The following is a 17,596-nucleotide window of genomic DNA, read 5'->3' as shown; positions in this document are numbered from 1 at the left end:
ATTTAACCATGCCCTTGCCAAGGTGGTGGAACTAATCCCCACAATGCATAAGCATATATAAACAATAAGCATATAGTAATAGTTGTGAACTTACAAAACAAACATACATAACATCATACAGGGCTCTCATACCTCACCCTACCACCAATACCTTGCATTGTTGTGAAACATTTTTAAGTAATGAAGAAAAAGCATCCTCAAAATATTACTACTAACCAAAGTATCTTACATTTGGTATAATTTTCTCCCAATTCAATTTTTTATCCCCACCCCCCCCCCTTGCAACTTTTTGCTTGCTGTCTGCTCTCTGTGTCCATTTACTGCACATTCTTCTGCTTTTTTTGTTTTGTTTTTTTTTGTTTTTTGCTTGTCTCTCTTTTTTTGTTGTTGTTGCCTCACCTTGCTGAGTTAGCACTCAACGGTGCCCGGGGCAGGTGGCTGTTCACAGAGTGCGGGCAGGCCTGCCTTCACAAGGAGGCCCCAGGAAGCGAAGCCAGGGCATCCCATATAGTAGACAGGAGCCCAACTGATTGAGCCACAGCCGCTTCAGCCCACAATTCCATTTTTAATAAAAATATGTCTCTCTACTACTACGAATGTTTTCGTTGTTCAAGCATATCTATTTTTTTGTCTTTTTCTATGTATCCAACTATGCATTCCTCTAAATGTCCACTTCTATACTTTTATCTGTCCATGGTGTGCAGAAGTCTGTTTTATAGACCAGTTGCAAAAGTAAATGCACCATAAATTTATTCTTCCTCTCAAGAGGCAGAAGGGTCAGGAAAGAACAGGTAATACTTCTAAATGGAAAAACTTAAAGGACACACCCAAATTGGTACAAGAAAGAATATATATAAATTATGTTTTTCAAGGCACATACTTATGAATTACATATTGAGGAGGAGAAAGACACAGGATGAGAAAATATTTTTTTTAATTAACCAAACTTTTGGAGGGACAGCTCCAAGAAGTTAAATATGAACGCTCCTTGTGCTGGGTATGGTTTTACTGTTGCTCAGCTCCAAGTTAATCCTGTTTCCAAGCTCAGAAATTTGAAATATTTTTCCTTTGCCCTCTGGTAGAATGGTAAGCTGCATCAGTGGGAGTGCAGGAGAAACCTCTCAGGGGGAAGGGGTTTTGCCTCCAGGTGGGCTGTGCTCACTCAGCAGGCTCCTGCAGCAGCTCAGCATCTAGAACTCGTGTCTGTTTCCTGTGCGGCAGCCCCAGGGCCCAGCTCCTGCGGTGCATGTGGCTTCTCCCACATCCAGCTTCTGTATTTTTAAAATATTTTTGAAATGTTAAAGACCCACAAATTATTAGGAGGAAAAAAGTCTATAAAATTAGTACTACTGCATAAGAAAACTATGCAACAAAAGTACCCACCTCTGAAGTGCAGAATGAGAAGAATAATGAGAAAAGGATAAGGAGAAAAGAATAATGAGAAAAAAATAAAATGAAAATGACCAACCTGTTGGAAGAAGGACAGAAGGAAGGGAAATATGAGCAGGACAGACTGTACAATTTGGAACGTTAGCAGGGTTTCCCCACGCCATCGCCAAGCCTTTCAGAGCCAAAAGGGACTGTTTAAAATGAGGCCAAAATTTAAATCACCACATACTCCTGTCAACAAAGCAGTACAGAGTCTTAGAATGAAAGAATATACCAGGTTCTTCCATGTGCCTACTATGATTTAGTCAAGGACGATTTGTCTGTGAATATTGCAACATGGAAGAGTGAATTTGTGTTTCAACTTATACACCTAAACCCAGACACACATTTCTATTATCTGCTTCTGGTAACTATCTATATGAAGAGAAGTGATCTGCCCTAAATAGATTGCCTCAGTGAGGATGTCAGGATGCAGGTGAGAAGGACCAGCAAAAATAGGTGCCATACCTACCTTGACATGCCTCCCCCACCCAGCTCCACCATTCCTGCTTCACCCAAAGTTCTAGCAATAAAACTTTAAATCAAAATGAAAGTTGCCTTTCTCGGCCTAACAATATCTTCTGAAAGGTTCTCCCTATTGGTTCATATAAATATTCCTAGTTCTTTTTTTTTTAAACCTGCCTAATACTGCATTGTTTGTTCAACCAATCATCTATATGTGGGCCCTTAGTAAGCTTCCAGTATTTTGCAATTACAAATAATGTTGCAATTAACAAACTTTGGGCACACGTATTTTTGTACTGTTGGAAGTTTGTCTTCATACTAAAGTGGAGTTGCTGGATCAAAGGACAGGTGCAGGAAAGCTGCTACGGCTAAAGTGATTGGGCTCCCAACTACCACATAAGGAGCCCTGGGTTCGGTTCCCGGGGCCTCCTGGTGAAGGAAAAGCTGGCCCGAGCCGTGAACTGACACAACAAGATGACACAACAAAAAAGAGACTCAGGGAGCTGAGGCGCCTCCAGCAATTGTGAAGCAGGCTAGTAAGATAGGGAATCAATAGATGGATATGAAACCCGGCAAGAAGTCCAGGTGGACATCAGCAACCCCGAGATGGCTGCTGGAAGACCCTCCCCAAGATTCTGCCACTCAGAAGAAGACTTCCTCCTAAAGCCAGGAGAAGCCCGGATATTCCCTCAGGACTTTATCCTTGGACCCTCCTGAGAGATTGATGGGGGAAATAAGCAATCAAAACAGTCAACAGCTGGAACTCCTCCCCTGCCATTAGCAAAGGGGTGGGATAATTGACAGTTCAAAAGCCAGGCCCCAGGCCTGGACAAGCTCTCTTGCTCTCTCCTGCTCTCTTACCTCTGGACCCCAGCTCCAGCTGTCTCTCCCTCACTTGGATCACTATGCAAACCTGGGCATTTATAACCTATAATGGGAAATTGCAACCTATCAATCAGCCCTCTTTATCACTTTTCAGTCCCTTCTTCCCTAACTGGGGACCCTGATCTGTTTTTTTCTCTCATTTCTCTTCCCTCCCTACCTAAATAAATTACTGGCCTAAGTCACCTGACATGCTTTTGAAATTCATTTCTCCAGCGTAGTCAAAGAATGTAAACGAAATCCGGTAACAGTTGGGTGCCTCTCTCCCATGTCAGAGGTCCCAGGGTCAGCTCCCAGTGCCTGCTAATGAGTAGAGGAGAAGACAAGCAGACACAGAAGAACATGCAGAGAATGGACACAGGGAGCAGACAGCGAGTGCAGGTGGCAAGGGGGGTGGGATGGAATAAAAAAATAAACCTTTTAAAAAAAAGACATTATAATAATCAAAAAACCTTATTTCAGTAGCAATGTTAAGTAAAAAATCATATCACAATCAGTTTATGAGAATCAGTTTCTCTTGGGGCAAAGTCCCCAAAAGATAGGTGCGTCTGTGGCTTGGGTCAGCACTGCTGAATTGCCCTTTAGGGGGGGTTGTAGCATTTAAGCATTGTGAAAATGCCTTCCCACAGTCTCATTAAAAGAATGTATCATCAAGCTTTTGCCAGTTCAGACTGGCATGTGTGGGATATAGCTTTCCAAAAATAGCATGGAGAAACATATACAACAGTAGATATAATTTTTTTTTAAGGTAGCAATAATTTGCTCTCTGGATAGGTATATTCAGCTATTATTTGGAACTTCTGTCTCAGAATGCTCTCTTTATTTGGCTCTGTTCAGAGGAAGCGTCCCCCCATGTAGCCACTGAAGCCGCATCACCAGTGGGTGTCACTCTAGTGCTACTTTAAGAATAGAGTCTAGTAGAACCCTCTCAGTTCATAGATTTTAGCACAATGTTTTTAAAATTCACTCTCTATGTTCATTAGATAAATTAAGCAGGAGTTTCCACGGTCACATACTTTCTGAAAAGCCCAAGATTTATATACTGGACAGGAGGGAGCGATTTGAAAGACAAAAGAAAACCAGTTCAGCTTGCCTGAATTAAAGTATATGATGGTTTTGACATGATAACAAAGATTAGCTAAATTAAGAATAAAGTCCGTGAGCCTTGGGAGGTAATTCATAACGGTTTGGCTCTCTGATGTATACCAATATTAACATCTTAGCATTTTTGTCCTTGATGAAATGTCCAACACAGGTCCTGAAATTCAGAGGGAGGCTTTACCTTCACCTCAATGGACCTCTTTTCAGTGGTCAAGTACAATGGCTTTTTCCCTTAGAACAGGAAACATGAAATGCAGTCCTAACTAGCTCTTTCCATGCCCCTCCTAACACTATCTCCAGAACCTGAACTTTAAATGAATTCCTAAAGCACTAAAGCATTAAGACAAAATGGCAAAGTTGATCTTGAAGACCAGATAATCCTTGAATTAATTACTTTGTGGATTAAAGAGAGAGAAAAATCTTAGCAAATCTAGGGTATTAAACTCTACATCTTTAATTTTCATTACTGTTTATTTCAAAAGGATGATAATTTTAAAATTAAAAAAGGAAGCATAGGTTAAACTCACAGATTAGAGCTATGCCATTTGTCATCAGTGATGATAAACTAGTCATGGTATTTATTATTTAAACTACAAAAATGTCAGAGATGAAATTCCTACTATTTTCTCAGTAGAGTCCCAGCAGAAAAAATGATGGCATCCTCCATTTAGGATACATCAAGGAAGGTTTTTACGAGTGTTTTTTGTTTTTGTTTTTTTAGGAGGTACCAGGGATTGCACCCAGGACCTCGTACATGGGAAGCAGGTGCTCAGCCACTGAGCTACATCCACTCCCCAAAGGTTTTAAAAGTTTTCCTAAAGACCATGAAAGGATTAGTTGAGAATAACCAAACTCCCCATTCTAAAATGAGCTCACTGTTTAGTAAGCATAAACATCACTAATAGAACTGACAAATGATACACCTTGAGTTCTGATGCCAACAGTTAAGTCTCTCCTTATGATGTCCTTAGCATGGTGTGGTTATAAGAAATCCCACACACTGCCTCGCCATCCTGTACCCAGTCCCAGGAAGCACCTGCACAGCCCTGCTTGAAATTAAGGCCCTTGCTTAAGTTGCTGGACCATCCTGAATTCTGCTTGTGCTCTTATTTCAAGGTCACCTGAAGTGCAGCCCTCAGGAAGGGAATTCACAGGAGCGTCCTCTTCCTTCCTGCAAGCTTGCTGAAGGTCTGTCATTAATCACTCATGACCACGGAATTGGCTTGTCTCATCGTGTTTAGGAAGGCCTGTGGCTTTTGTGTGTTTCTGATTTGGGCATTTTGAATTTTCTAGCTGTGTCCTCTCTGTCCTCCTACAAGCAGTAGCAGAAAGAGGAATTTTAAAGTCTGCTCTGTAAATACCGGGCTATTTTTTAAAGGGGTGATTAGGCAGAATGTGAGCTTGGAAGACTTAGCACAGTTTTACTTTCCTTTCCTTGAGCAAGAATTTCACTAAATCTGGCCACCTAGCAACCTTCAATTTTGGAGTTGAACATGTAAATGACTTGCAATTGTTTGTGAGAATTGATATTTTGCCTAAAACTTATGATAATTTTTCAAGAGCTGAAATTGAAAATCAATTAAGGGTTCCTGAAGGATGTATTGTCATTAGAGTATGCCACTACACTGCAGTAGGTTGAAGCAATCTGAACATTCCATTTCTTCTAACAAATACTGTTTATACATATGTAATAAAACATATGTACACTAATGATACATATGTAATAAATTGCTAACACTATGTGCCAGGCAGCATTCTCAGCACTTTACTGATACTACCTGATTTAACTAATAGCAACCCTATGAGGTAGTATTCTTAATATTCCCATGTTATAGATGATGAATTTCTAGCCATGTAAGGAGGACAGGGTAGATAAACAGAGCTGTAAGTAGCCAGAGAGCTCTGGGAGATGTTGGGACTCTACCAAGAGCAAGCAGAGTGGATCAGCCCCAGTGGGCTCACACAATACCCAGCCAGAGCGAGTATCCCTCGATATGAAGCCAGACGGTGGAGGAGGCATCTGTCCCAAGGGAAGAGTCAGCAGCCTCGACCTTTCTCTCTGTCTCTGGGATTGGAAGCCTCTGATTGGCCCTACTGATCATTCCAAGTGAGTAAAGAGATAAAACAAAAGAAACAATAAGCAGAGGCAGGGCTTTTCATAACCAGCGCTTGAGGCAGACAGGGGAGAAGATAGACCCTCTCTCTCTCGTGTAGAAGGCAGACGCCCCCTGTGCGTGGCACCCTGGGCCTGGCGGCAGCCTCCAGAAGAACAGTTCCAAAGGGAACCTCGTGGACTTCTTTTGGGACACAAAAGTCGAGGGCTTGCCCCACTGGAAGACTGGCAAGTACACTTCACAGTATTGCCAAAAACCACAGGAAATTTTAAGTATCTTTCGGTATTTGTAGATACCTTTTCAGGGTGGGTGGAAGCCTTTCCCTGCCACACGGAACAGCATTCCACGGTGACTAAATTCCTCCTCCGGGGAATCATCCCGAGGTTTGGACTGCCCCAAACAATTCAGTCAAATAATGGACCTGCTTTTATTTCAGCTGGGGTACAGGGGGCCAATCAGTGTCTTGGAATTAAGTGGAAACTACATGCAGCCTGGAAACCTGAGTCATCAGGAAAGGTGGAAAGAATGAACTGTACTTTGAAGAAAATCTTAAGTAAAATTTGCCAAGAAACACAGCTGAAATGGACAGAAGCACTTAACCTAGTTCTCCTTCCAGTTAGGGTGGCCCCTAGAAGAGGACTTATTACGGAAGGCCCTTTCTAAGTAACCCAAGGGAAAAACCCAATTCACCAGTGACCGAGGAGGGAGCCCTCCATAAGTGGGCTTTGCAGCTAGGAGAGCTCCTTACCACCATGCACGCCTATGCAAATATGCATTTAAATACCCCACTGACCAGCCTCTCCATTCCTTCTCAATTTGGGATCAGGTTCTTTTAAAAGTTTGGAAAAACAAACATCCTGAAGATCAGCTTAAACCCAAATGGGTTTAATTTAAACATAGTACTATTAACCTCTCATTCTTCTCTTAAGTTACAGGGAATCAAGTCCTGGGTCCATCATACCAGAGCAAAACCCTACTACTTATCAGAGCCAGCGGATAAAGGAGGTCCTGAGCTGGAGATCACACCAGAGCATGAAGCAAAATATGAGATGGAGCCAGTTGAGAACCTGCGGTTCCTGTTCAAGAAGAAAAAACCCCACCAAATACTAATCTTGTTCTTCCTACTGCAGGAACCTGCCAGTAACTAGCCCTGAGGGAAGATAGCACTCATCCTTCACACATATTTTACAAATCATCCAAAACCTCTACGATTAGAACCAAGTGTTGGTACTGTGTAAATTTGCACAATCAATATCAAGTAATGCCTAAACCAGTTTACTGTGAAATGTTTCAGATATTTTACACCTTAAAAGCAATAGCCAGAACAGTCTACTTAAATAAAATTCAACAGGCTTTTGTAAAAGTAAACCCCAAAACATGTAACACCACAAATAACTTTTTAAAAGCCTATTAATCCCCTTGTTTACTTTTTTAGGAATCACAGCATTCCGTGGTACTACAGCCGCATCCCTGTACTTAGTCACCAACCTCTCCAAAGAAGTGAGAGCATTAAAAAACTAAAAAAAAAAAAACCAAAGCCAATGATTTCTCCCCCTGGAACCCATCCAGCTTCACCAACTGGCTGGTCCCCTTTGTTAATTATTATCCTTATTCTTTTGACGATTGCAGCCATACTCATACCATAGATGCAATGCTTTAAATAAAAGCAGTTGCAAACTCTAACAAACTAACTTTTCCTCCTCAGACCACCCTCTTACTATAATTTTCTAAGAGCTCAACGCCCATAATGTCAGCAGGAAGTAGTTACAGAAGATCTGAGCTTTGTCCCTTTCCCCTGCGATAAGAATATCGCCAAAAACTAGAAGGAGGGAACTGATGGATGTAGGATGACCAGGTACCTGAAAGTACCTTGTTTCTCTCCCTGTTGCTAGGATACAAAGAAAAGAATTGTATGTAAACCAGAAGGTAATGAAATGCAACCCTCTCTTTGGGCCAAATTCCGTTTTTGGTAGTCAAGAATATCCTGTTGAAGCAATGAATAATGAAAACCAGCTTCAACCAGTTGGCCGGACCTGCGCAGAAGCAGCCCCTTGCTGTCCTCACTTCAACTTGCTTAATTAACACAGTAAAATTTCCACCCAGGGGTGGAGTTATTCGCCCCTTTCTTGATCATGCCATGTATGTGCAAGTGTGATTTCCTGAACATACTAATCATACAATTATATAACCAGCTATGTGTGTTCATCCATATGCATAAAAGCTAATGCATAATCAAAGCAAATGCTAAGTAGTAACTTGGGTATTTAAACAAGAGTGAAACTGCAGCACAGGGAGTTGGGTCTGAGTCACTTTAGACTGACCTTGGCTCCTTACCTCAGCAAATGTAATAAATGTGAGTTTGCCTAACTCTCGTGTTGAAGTTTTCTTCATGCCATCTCTGGTTATCCATAAAGGCCCTGCTTTGAGGTCTAACACTGGGAGGCAAGCATCCCTAATGGGAACAAAACACAAGTAAGTTCAACTCTGCATGTTACCAGGGAAAATGGCGGGCAGCCATGAAATGACTGGCCAATAGTCCTTACACTCATGTTTGATTTCTTGCCCTTTAGGGGCTGTAGCAGGAGTGCCCCTTCCCCCCCTCCCCCCATTTCCTCTGTAGGTGTGTACCATCTCCCTACACGCAAGCCAACTCCAATTCCAACTCTGTTTGGGGCTGCTGTGACCACTCAGCTGGAAGAGCCAAGGAATTAATCCAGCTCAGGAACTAGTGGATAAATATCATGCCCCTTGACCCTCAAGTGGAATAACTCTGATTTTAAGTTTCCCAGAAGAATTTTGCCCCAACTGCCCACCATGGTAACTTATTTGAGAACATGCCTTTATGGACCATCATCCTTTCCCTTCTCAGTGTTTCCTGGGATCACCTCCTCTTTCAGGGGTCCCCAAGACCACCCCCAGCTTCAGTGATACACGGGGAGGACTCACACGACTCAGCCTGATCAGCAAAGGGAAAAAGCACATAGGGTGAAGTCTGGAGGAAACCAGATGCAAGTTTCCAAGAGTTCTCTCCCAGTGGGTGTGGAGTGAGTTGCTAGAAGGTACATCATGGGAAAACAGGTCAGGCACAACAGAAACTTTCAGCAAATGACTGCTTTTATTACTAACCTGCTACGGAGTGTCCAAGTGAGCAGGGGAAAAGACCCTACTCTGGCTGGTCTTCCAGGGAGGCCACCTGCTTGGGTCAGGTTGGTAGATGGCAGCTCTGTATACCCCACTTTGTGTTGTAGAAGAGAGACCCTGTGCTATTCCAGTGTTGCATATTTTACACCCAGGAGAAGGGAGTCTTGCCACTGAGTTTCCACCCAAGCTGGGCTGCTTGTTCTCCAGGGTTAAGATATGGTCAGGCCTTTATATTAGACTTAAAATCTCCCCTGGGCTGCAGAATGGAAAATATCGAAAGATCTACACATAATAGAAAAGGGAAGGGTGTAGGTGAGGGTTGGGAGATGGCTGCTAGATGTGTCTGTGATTTCCCCTAACGCTGGATGGGCTTAATTCCTCCAGTAACAAATATTGACTACCAGAGAAGCTTATTAGAGAATCAGTATCCAAGGTTTTTACTGGGGGCTGGGCAATAGACACCCTCTGCCTGTCATGTACCCAAATTTCAGACTCCCAGAAGGAAAGCAGGGGTTCAGTATAAAACACATTGTTTGCATATAATGCAGGCACAGCAAACCATTCATATCTGGGAATGGGGGGAATCTTCCAAAATTCCAAGTCCCCAGCTAAGGCTCAACCTTGCAAGCAGGCCTAAGGATGGCAGTCTCTGGCTGGTTATGTTAACCTCTTCTCCAGACCTCCTCATATAAACCTGCCTTCAGATCCTTGTCTCAGAGTTCACATCTGAAGCAAACTCAGACTAAGACTAGAGTATGCATTACTGGTCAGGAATCATATTGTAAGGTCAACACATTTGATTTTGAAACTTCTTAATATTTCAATCTTTTTTAAAATAATTTATTTGGTGTTGGGGATTGAATCATGTCCCCACCAAAGGCAAGTTCAGGTCCCAACCCCTGGTCATTTGGGTGTGAACCCACTTGTAAAGAGGACCTTTGATGATGTTGTTAGTTACTGTGTTCCCAAACTTAATCCAATATGGCTGAGGTCATTAAAAGTAAAGGAAACGGGACACAGGAAGAGAAGCCACAGGAGAAACAGGAAGCTGGACGTCAATGGAACCCAGAAGAGAAAGGAAAGGATATCGCCACATACGGAAAAGTCCAGGAACCCCAAGGATTGCCAGCAGCCAGCCCCAGAACACCACGTCTTTAAGGAGAAAGCATCGCCTTACTAGTCTCGATTTTGGACTTACCCGAACCTCAAAACATGTGAGCCATAAATTCCCATTGCTTAAGCCGACCCATTGTGTGGTATTTGTTTTAGCAGCCAAGAAGTTAAAACATTGGAATTTACACGCAACATTATACAAACCACAAACCAAGGAGAACTGAAAATGTGGTATAATGGGTAGACCCCCTGTTCGGAGAGGTAGGAGTCGAGCCTTTACCAGAGTATTTTAGTTTATGACCTCCAAGAACACTTGCTAATTGCTTCCCTCCATGAACCCCACATTTATTTCAATTTTCCTAGCATTTTAATCAGTTTTATTGAGGTATAATTTACATTCAGTATATCTCATCATTATACATTTCACTGACTATGTAACCAGCATAAATCAAGATACAAAATAGACATCACCCCCAAAAGTTTCTTCATGTCCCATTGCAGTCAGTACCTTTACTCTCCCTCTACCCTCAACATCCATTGATCTGGTTTCCTTCATTATAGTTTTGCCTTTTCTGGATTTTCATATAAATGGAATCAGAGAGCTTGAAGTCTTTCGTGTCTGCCTTCTTTCACTTACCATAAGGCTTTTGAGATTCATGTTGTTGCATGAATTGTAATTTATCCCTTTTTATGGCAAGAAGGAGTCCATTGAATGGATAAACAATAATTTGTTCACGCATTCACCTGTTGATATACACTTGAGCTGCTTCCATTTTGGGGTGTAAGGACATTGATGTACTTATGTTTTTATATGTCTTGAGTGGGTTCATTTGAGATGTGTGGTAAGTGTATGTTTAACATTTTTAGAAATTATCAAACTGCTTTGCAAACTGGCTGTCACTTTTTGCCTTCCCACCAGAAATGCATGAGGTTCCAGTTACTCCACATCCTCATCAAATCGGTCTATGGCCAGGTTTTTAGCTTTTAATTGTAACCATTCTAATGGAAGTATAGTAGTATCTCATAGTAATTCTACTTCATAGTCCCCTAATGACTAAAGATGTTGACTGAACAACTTTTCTTGTGATTTTTTGCATTCATATATCTTTTTGGTAAAACTTTTTAAAAAAACGAAAAACAAAACAAAAAAGCTGATGTTGTCTGTGTTTCCATTACTTAATTGTAAGAGTTTTTGTGGGTTTTTTTTTTCCTGAGGTACCAGGGTCAGGGATTAAACCTTGAACATAGGACCTTGTATGCAGGAAGGCGGCTCAACCACTGAGCCACATCACATCTGCTCCCCTGAATTGGTATTTTCATTTGTTTGCTTGTTGTTTGTTTGTATGTTTTTAGGAGGCAGCATGGAGGACTCCCATTTGGGAAGCAGGCACTCAACCACTTGAGCCACATCTGTTCGCCTAAAAGAGTTCTTTATCTATTCAGGATATAAGTCCTTTTCTATCAGATTTTATCTTGCAATGAATTTTCCCAGTCTGTGGCTTGCATTTTTATTTTCTTAATGAAGTCTTTTATTAATAGTTTTATTGAAATATAACTTATCTACCTACAATTCACTCATTTAAACCAATTCAATGGTTTTTAACATATTCACAGAGTTGTGCAATTATCACCACAATTGATTTTAGAACATTATCAATACTCCAAAAAGAAAACCTGTACCTGTTAGCATTTACTCTCTGTTGTCCCCTCAGTATTCCCACCCACCCCCAACCCTGGGAAACCACTAATCTAGTTTCTTTTTATTGTAGAAAGATACAGATAACACATAATTTGCTATTAAGTGTGCAATTCAGTGGCACCCTTGTAGAAAACCAATTAATCACACTGTCAAAGCTGTGTAACTATCATCACTATCTAACTCCAGGACGTTTTTATCACTCCAAAAAGAAACCCCATACCCATTAGCAGTCACGCTCTGTTTCCCCATCACCCCAGTCCCTGCTCTCACTAATCTGCTTTCTGTCTCTATGCATTTGCCTCTGAATCATAAACAGAATCATACAATATGTGGTATATTGTGACTAATTCCTTTCACTTAACAAAATATTTTCAAGGTTCATTGCAGCATGTATCCGTACTTCATTCCTTTTTATTGTTAAACAATATTTCATTGTATGGATATACCACATTTAATTTACACATTCATCAGTTGATGGACATTAAGATTATTTCAATTTTGAAGCTATCATGAATAAGGCTACTGTGAAAATTTGTGTACGAGTTTTTTGTGTGTGGACATATGTTTTCAATATTGTTGAATGTGGACCTAGGAGTGAAATTACTGGGTCATATGGTAACTCTACTACGTTCAATAGCTTGATGATCTGCCAAACTTTTCCAAAGTGGTCACTCCATTTTAAATTCTCACTAGCAGTGTATAAAGGTTCCAATTTTGCCACATCCTTGTGAAGACTTGTTATTGTCTTAAATTTTTTATTCTAGCCATCCTGGTGTGTGTGAAATGGTATCTCATTGTGGTTTTGATTTGTATTTCCCTGATGCTAATGGAATTGAGCATATATCCATGTGCTTATTATGCACTTGAATATCTTCTTTTGGAGAAATGGCTATTCAGATTATTTCCCCATTTTTAACTGGGTTATTTTTTTACTATTGAGCGCTAAGAATTCTTTCTATATTCTTATTATAAGTCCCTTCTCGGGTATATGACTTGCAAATATTGTTCTCCCATTCTGTAGTTGGTCTTTTCACTTTCTTGATTGTATTGTTTGCATCACAAACACTTAATTTTGATGGAGTCCAATTCATCTATGTTACCTTTTGCCAGATACACTTTTGGTGTAATATTCAAGAATCCCTTACCTAATCCACGGTCACAAAGATTTACTCCTGTTTTTTCCTATGAGTTTTATAACTTTAACTCTTATATTTAGGTGTTTGATCCATTTTGAGTCCATTTTTATGTTTGATGTAAAGAAGGGATCCAACTAAATTTTGTGCTTGCAGATAACAGTTCATCCAGCACTATTTGTTGAATAGATTATTCTTTCCACCCACCCTCATCCCCCACTGAATTATCTTGGCACCCTTGTGGAACACCAACTGACGATAAATGTAAATGTTTATTTCTGGACTCTCAGTATTATTCATTCGACCTGATTTCTGCTTTTATGCAAGTACCACCCTGTCATCTTTATAGTAAATTTTGAAATCAGAAAGTGTGGTTCCTTCAACTCTATTTCCCTTTTTCAAGTTGTTGTGGCTATTCTGGGTCTCTTGCATTTCCACATGAATCTTCGAATCAACATGTCAAGTTTTGTTAAAAAGTCAGCTGAGATTTTTTTTTTTAGCATATTCATTGCATTTTTTTGTCTTTATTTATTTTTTTAATATTACATTCAAAAAATATGAGGTCACCATATTATAGTGATTGCATTAAATCTGTAGATCAGTTTAGAAGGTATTGCCACCTTAACAACGTTAAGTCTTTGAATCCGTGAACATGGGATATCTTCTCATTTATTTATATTGTATTAATATTTGGTGTCTTTCAAAATTGTTTTATACTTTTCAATATACAAGACTTATACTTTTGTTAAATTTATTACTAAATAATTTATTCTTTTTGATGATAAGAGAATTTTTCTTAATTTCACTTTTTGATTTTCATTGCCAGTGTGTAGAAATGCAACTGATTTTTTTAAATTTTGATCTCTTATCTTGCAACCTTGCTGAACTCATTTCTTTCAAATATATTTTTAGTGAACTCCTTAGGATTTTCAATACACGGTATCATGTTGTCTGCAAATAGTGATAGTTGTACTTCTTTTCTAATCTGGATGCACTTTATTTCTGTTTCATTTCTAATTGCCCTACCTTGAACCTCCAGTACAATATTGAACACAAGTGGCAAGAGCAGATATCCTTGTCCTGTTTTTCTGTTATTATGTGAACTGTGAGGTTTTTGTAGCTGTCTTTTATCAGGTTGAGAACATTTCCTTCTGTTCCTAGTTGGTGAGTGTTGTTATGAAAGCATGTTATATTTTTTCCAGTGCTTTCTCTGCATATATTTAGATAATCAGAGCCTGGTTTCCTAACTCATGCCATGTGACTTTTACTTCTGCTGATTTTGCTTTGTATCCTTTTACTGTAATAAATCATAGCCGTGAGTACAGGACAATATGCTGAGTCCTATGAGAACTTCTAGCAATCAACAAAACTTGGGGTGGCCTTGGGGACTTTACAACACAGTCTGCTAATGCTCCCTTGAAATAAAGTCACCTCACATTGCAAACCCCTCACTGATGAGGTAATTTAAGAGAAACAGACTTTGTAAAACTTTTTATTTATTTATGAAAAAATCCATATGTCTTAATAACAATATCTTAATAATTCATAAATTTAAGAACAGTAGCAAGAAAGATATTAGCTAACCAAAGGATGCAAAGAAAATTTGTGCTTTTGGTCCATTCAGAATTTGTTTTTCTGTGACTTTGGGCTTACCGTGTACATACAGAATAAACTCAATAAAGGTCCATGAACTTTAAGAGTACATGTGTTCTGGGGAGTGGATGTAGCTCAGTGGTTGAGCATCTGCTTCCCATGTGTGAGGTCCTGGGTTCAATCTCCTGTACCTCCTTAGGAAAAAAAAACACATGTATTCTGTAAGTACAAAAGGAAAATGGATGCCTTCTTCAACTTTTTCGTATTTTTTTGAAATGTTTAACTAAAACATCTCTTAAGTGAGCATTAGGGAAATTTGGATGGTTGTTAAATTATGCCTATCAACCACCTCATAGATTGGAGTAAGTGCTGATGAGGGCAGGTATGGGAGGGCAGCACAATGAACTAGATGCATTTTTTTTTAATCCAAACTTGCTCTAACACTCAATAAAAATAAACATTTCTTGTTCATTAACATGAACCCATAATTACAAATGATGTCCCCTGCCATGAAATTACCTCGAATTTTATACTCCCTTACTTTGGCAAGTGTCCCCTGCTCCCACCCTGCCTTTCGCTTCCTTATACTTTGCCCGCCTGTTCCTTGTAACCTCCCTGTATTATGGCCCTTCTCAGCAGCAGTTTGTGCTGCTGCCTCCCTCCGCCCCTCCTCCCAGCCACTGTTATCTTCCCCCTCCCAGCCGATCGCTGTTCTCCCCGCCTCATTCCAACCGCCCTCATCCCGGATCCGCCCCGGCACAACCTCGGAAACAACCCCCTCTGCCATCAATGGCTTACGTCATAAACCGCAGGTCCGCCCTTGCCTCTGCAGCCAATCCTCAGCTGCCCCGCGGACATGCCCCTCCCACAACCTCCCCGCCTCCATGACACTATAAAACCCCATGTACTTCCCGAATAAAATCAGACCTGCGCATAGACCTCGTCTCCGTGGTTTTTCCTCCATCGAACCGTGCGTCCCCCAAGCCTTGAGCCGCCCGCTGCCGCCCCGGTCAGGCCGTGGCGTAGGCCCGATCCCCGGCAGCGACTCGCCTGCAGTGACCCGCCTGCAGTGCCGCAGCGGAGGCCAACAGGCAAGTACTGAAGAAGTTTTTTAATTAATTGAATTATGCCACATCAGTTGATGAAACAAGGATGAGAAAATCCACATAAAACTAGTCAGACTTCAAGAGAATTATGCTGAGTGAAAACAAGCAATCTCAAAAGGTTACATACTGCATGATTACATTTATATAATAGCCTTGCAATAATAAAATTATAGAGATGAAGAAAAAATTAGTGGTTGCTGGGCCAGGGATTGTGAGGAAGGTAATAAGTATAAAAAAAAAACTAAACAATTGATTATTAATAGGGAATGTACAAAGGTGAAATCCTATATATTTTTTATTTTTAAAACATTTATATTACACATTTGATCTTTTTTATTTTCAACCACATACAGTTTTCACCTTGGAGATGACCTTGCTGAGTAGGAAACAGAATAACTTTAATCCATGAGTCAAATCTAAGATCATCCTCAAATGGAACACAGGTAACTGTTTATGTCAATAATAAATACAGTAGATTACTTTTTAAACCAATACTTTGGACTTTTTATTACAGATGCAATTGCTGACTTACCATAAATCAATGTGCTTAAAGTGCCATATGATAGCAAATGTTTAGCTTAAGAGCATAAAATTGAGCAAAAACTGTAAAACATATTTTATAGTTGCCATAAAACCCTGGGGCAGGAGGTCTTGCTTTTTTGCATTGCTCTGATCCATCAAGCAATTCTAGATAGCCAGTACCCATGGGAATAGAAAATTGGCTTTCAGAGCTTTATTCACTTCAATTATTCCGACCTCCAGGGACAGCATCCTCTGTTTCCTACTATGAGGTGAACACAAGGAGAGAAGCACAAGGGTAGTGTAGGACCTAAGAGAGTCAAAAACACTTGATATCCTTTATCATCCTTTGCAGTTTATCCACATCCTGCTGCACTTGGCCCAGTCAGAATCCAACCCTTTGTGGCCCTTTTAGCATCTGAAAAGAGGTTAATTGATATGGCAAGAGGGAGTGAAGTCATCGTTTATCTTAAAATGCTTGCTTAGACATGTGGGCACGTGGTCATTTATTCATTTTGCAAATTGCATTCCTACTCCAGGTGAAGGACTGTGCTGTGGTTCAGTCATGGATAAGACAGGGTAGAGGCAGTGAAGACGGAGAGCTGAGTGGATGTGGGGGACATTTGGAGATAGAAGCAATCAGCCTTTGTGATGAAAGTCAGTGAGAAAGAGGGAAAAACCAACAACGGCGTGGCAGCTGGGGTGCCACTGCCTGAGACAGAATACAGAGGAGGACAAACTAAGTGCAGTGAGGAAGGGTGGGTATGTTCAATTTAAAATGCCCATAGACCACCCACAGGGGAATTTCCAGGAGCAGTTGGATATATGGTTCCAGAGCTCAAGAGCAGAAGACAAATTAAAAAGGAGTTAGCTGGTAAACACCACTGGTTTTCTATTACCTACCACATACTCCAAAATATTACTCTCTTGCTGGCTGAATCATCTCCTCCTATACAGGATTAAAATGCCACATACTTGAGCAGTTATTGCTTAATGGGTACAGAGTTCCTGGTCGGTATAGTGAAAAAGTTTTGGTAGTGAATGGTGGTGATAGGTGTAGACATTATGAATATAATTAATACCATTGAATTGTGGTATTAAAATGGCAAACAGGGAAACGGACTTTGGCCCAGTGGTTAGGGCGTCCGTCTACCACATGGGAGGTCCGCGGTTCAAGCCCCGGGCCTCCTTGACCCGTGTGGAGCTGGCCATGCGCAGTGCTGATGCGCGCAAGGAGTGCTGTGCCACGCAAGGGTGTCCCCCGCGTGGGGGAGCCCCACGCGCAAGGAGTGCACCTGTAAG

The 17,596-nt window shown here is 40.8% G+C and overlaps 1 long non-coding RNA gene across 2 annotated transcripts in view; it reads left to right on the top strand.

Moving 5' to 3' along the window:
- Positions 1-15,604: 15,604 nt before the first annotated feature.
- Positions 15,605-17,596, top strand: part of LOC139438868 (uncharacterized) — a 51,742-nt gene continuing 49,750 nt past the window's right edge. For both annotated transcript variants that reach the window (XR_011648599.1, XR_011648598.1), the window contains exons 1-2: positions 15,605-15,760; positions 16,129-16,218. This is a non-coding gene — a long non-coding RNA (uncharacterized lncRNA). The remainder of the gene's footprint in view (positions 15,761-16,128; positions 16,219-17,596) is intronic.

The sequence above is a fragment of the Dasypus novemcinctus genome, chromosome 4 (assembly GCF_030445035.2).
Source record: "Dasypus novemcinctus isolate mDasNov1 chromosome 4, mDasNov1.1.hap2, whole genome shotgun sequence".
NCBI classification, from domain to species: domain Eukaryota; kingdom Metazoa; phylum Chordata; class Mammalia; order Cingulata; family Dasypodidae; genus Dasypus; species Dasypus novemcinctus.
Note: the sequence above shows the minus strand (reverse complement) of the source record. Positions and strands in the feature narration are given on the sequence as shown.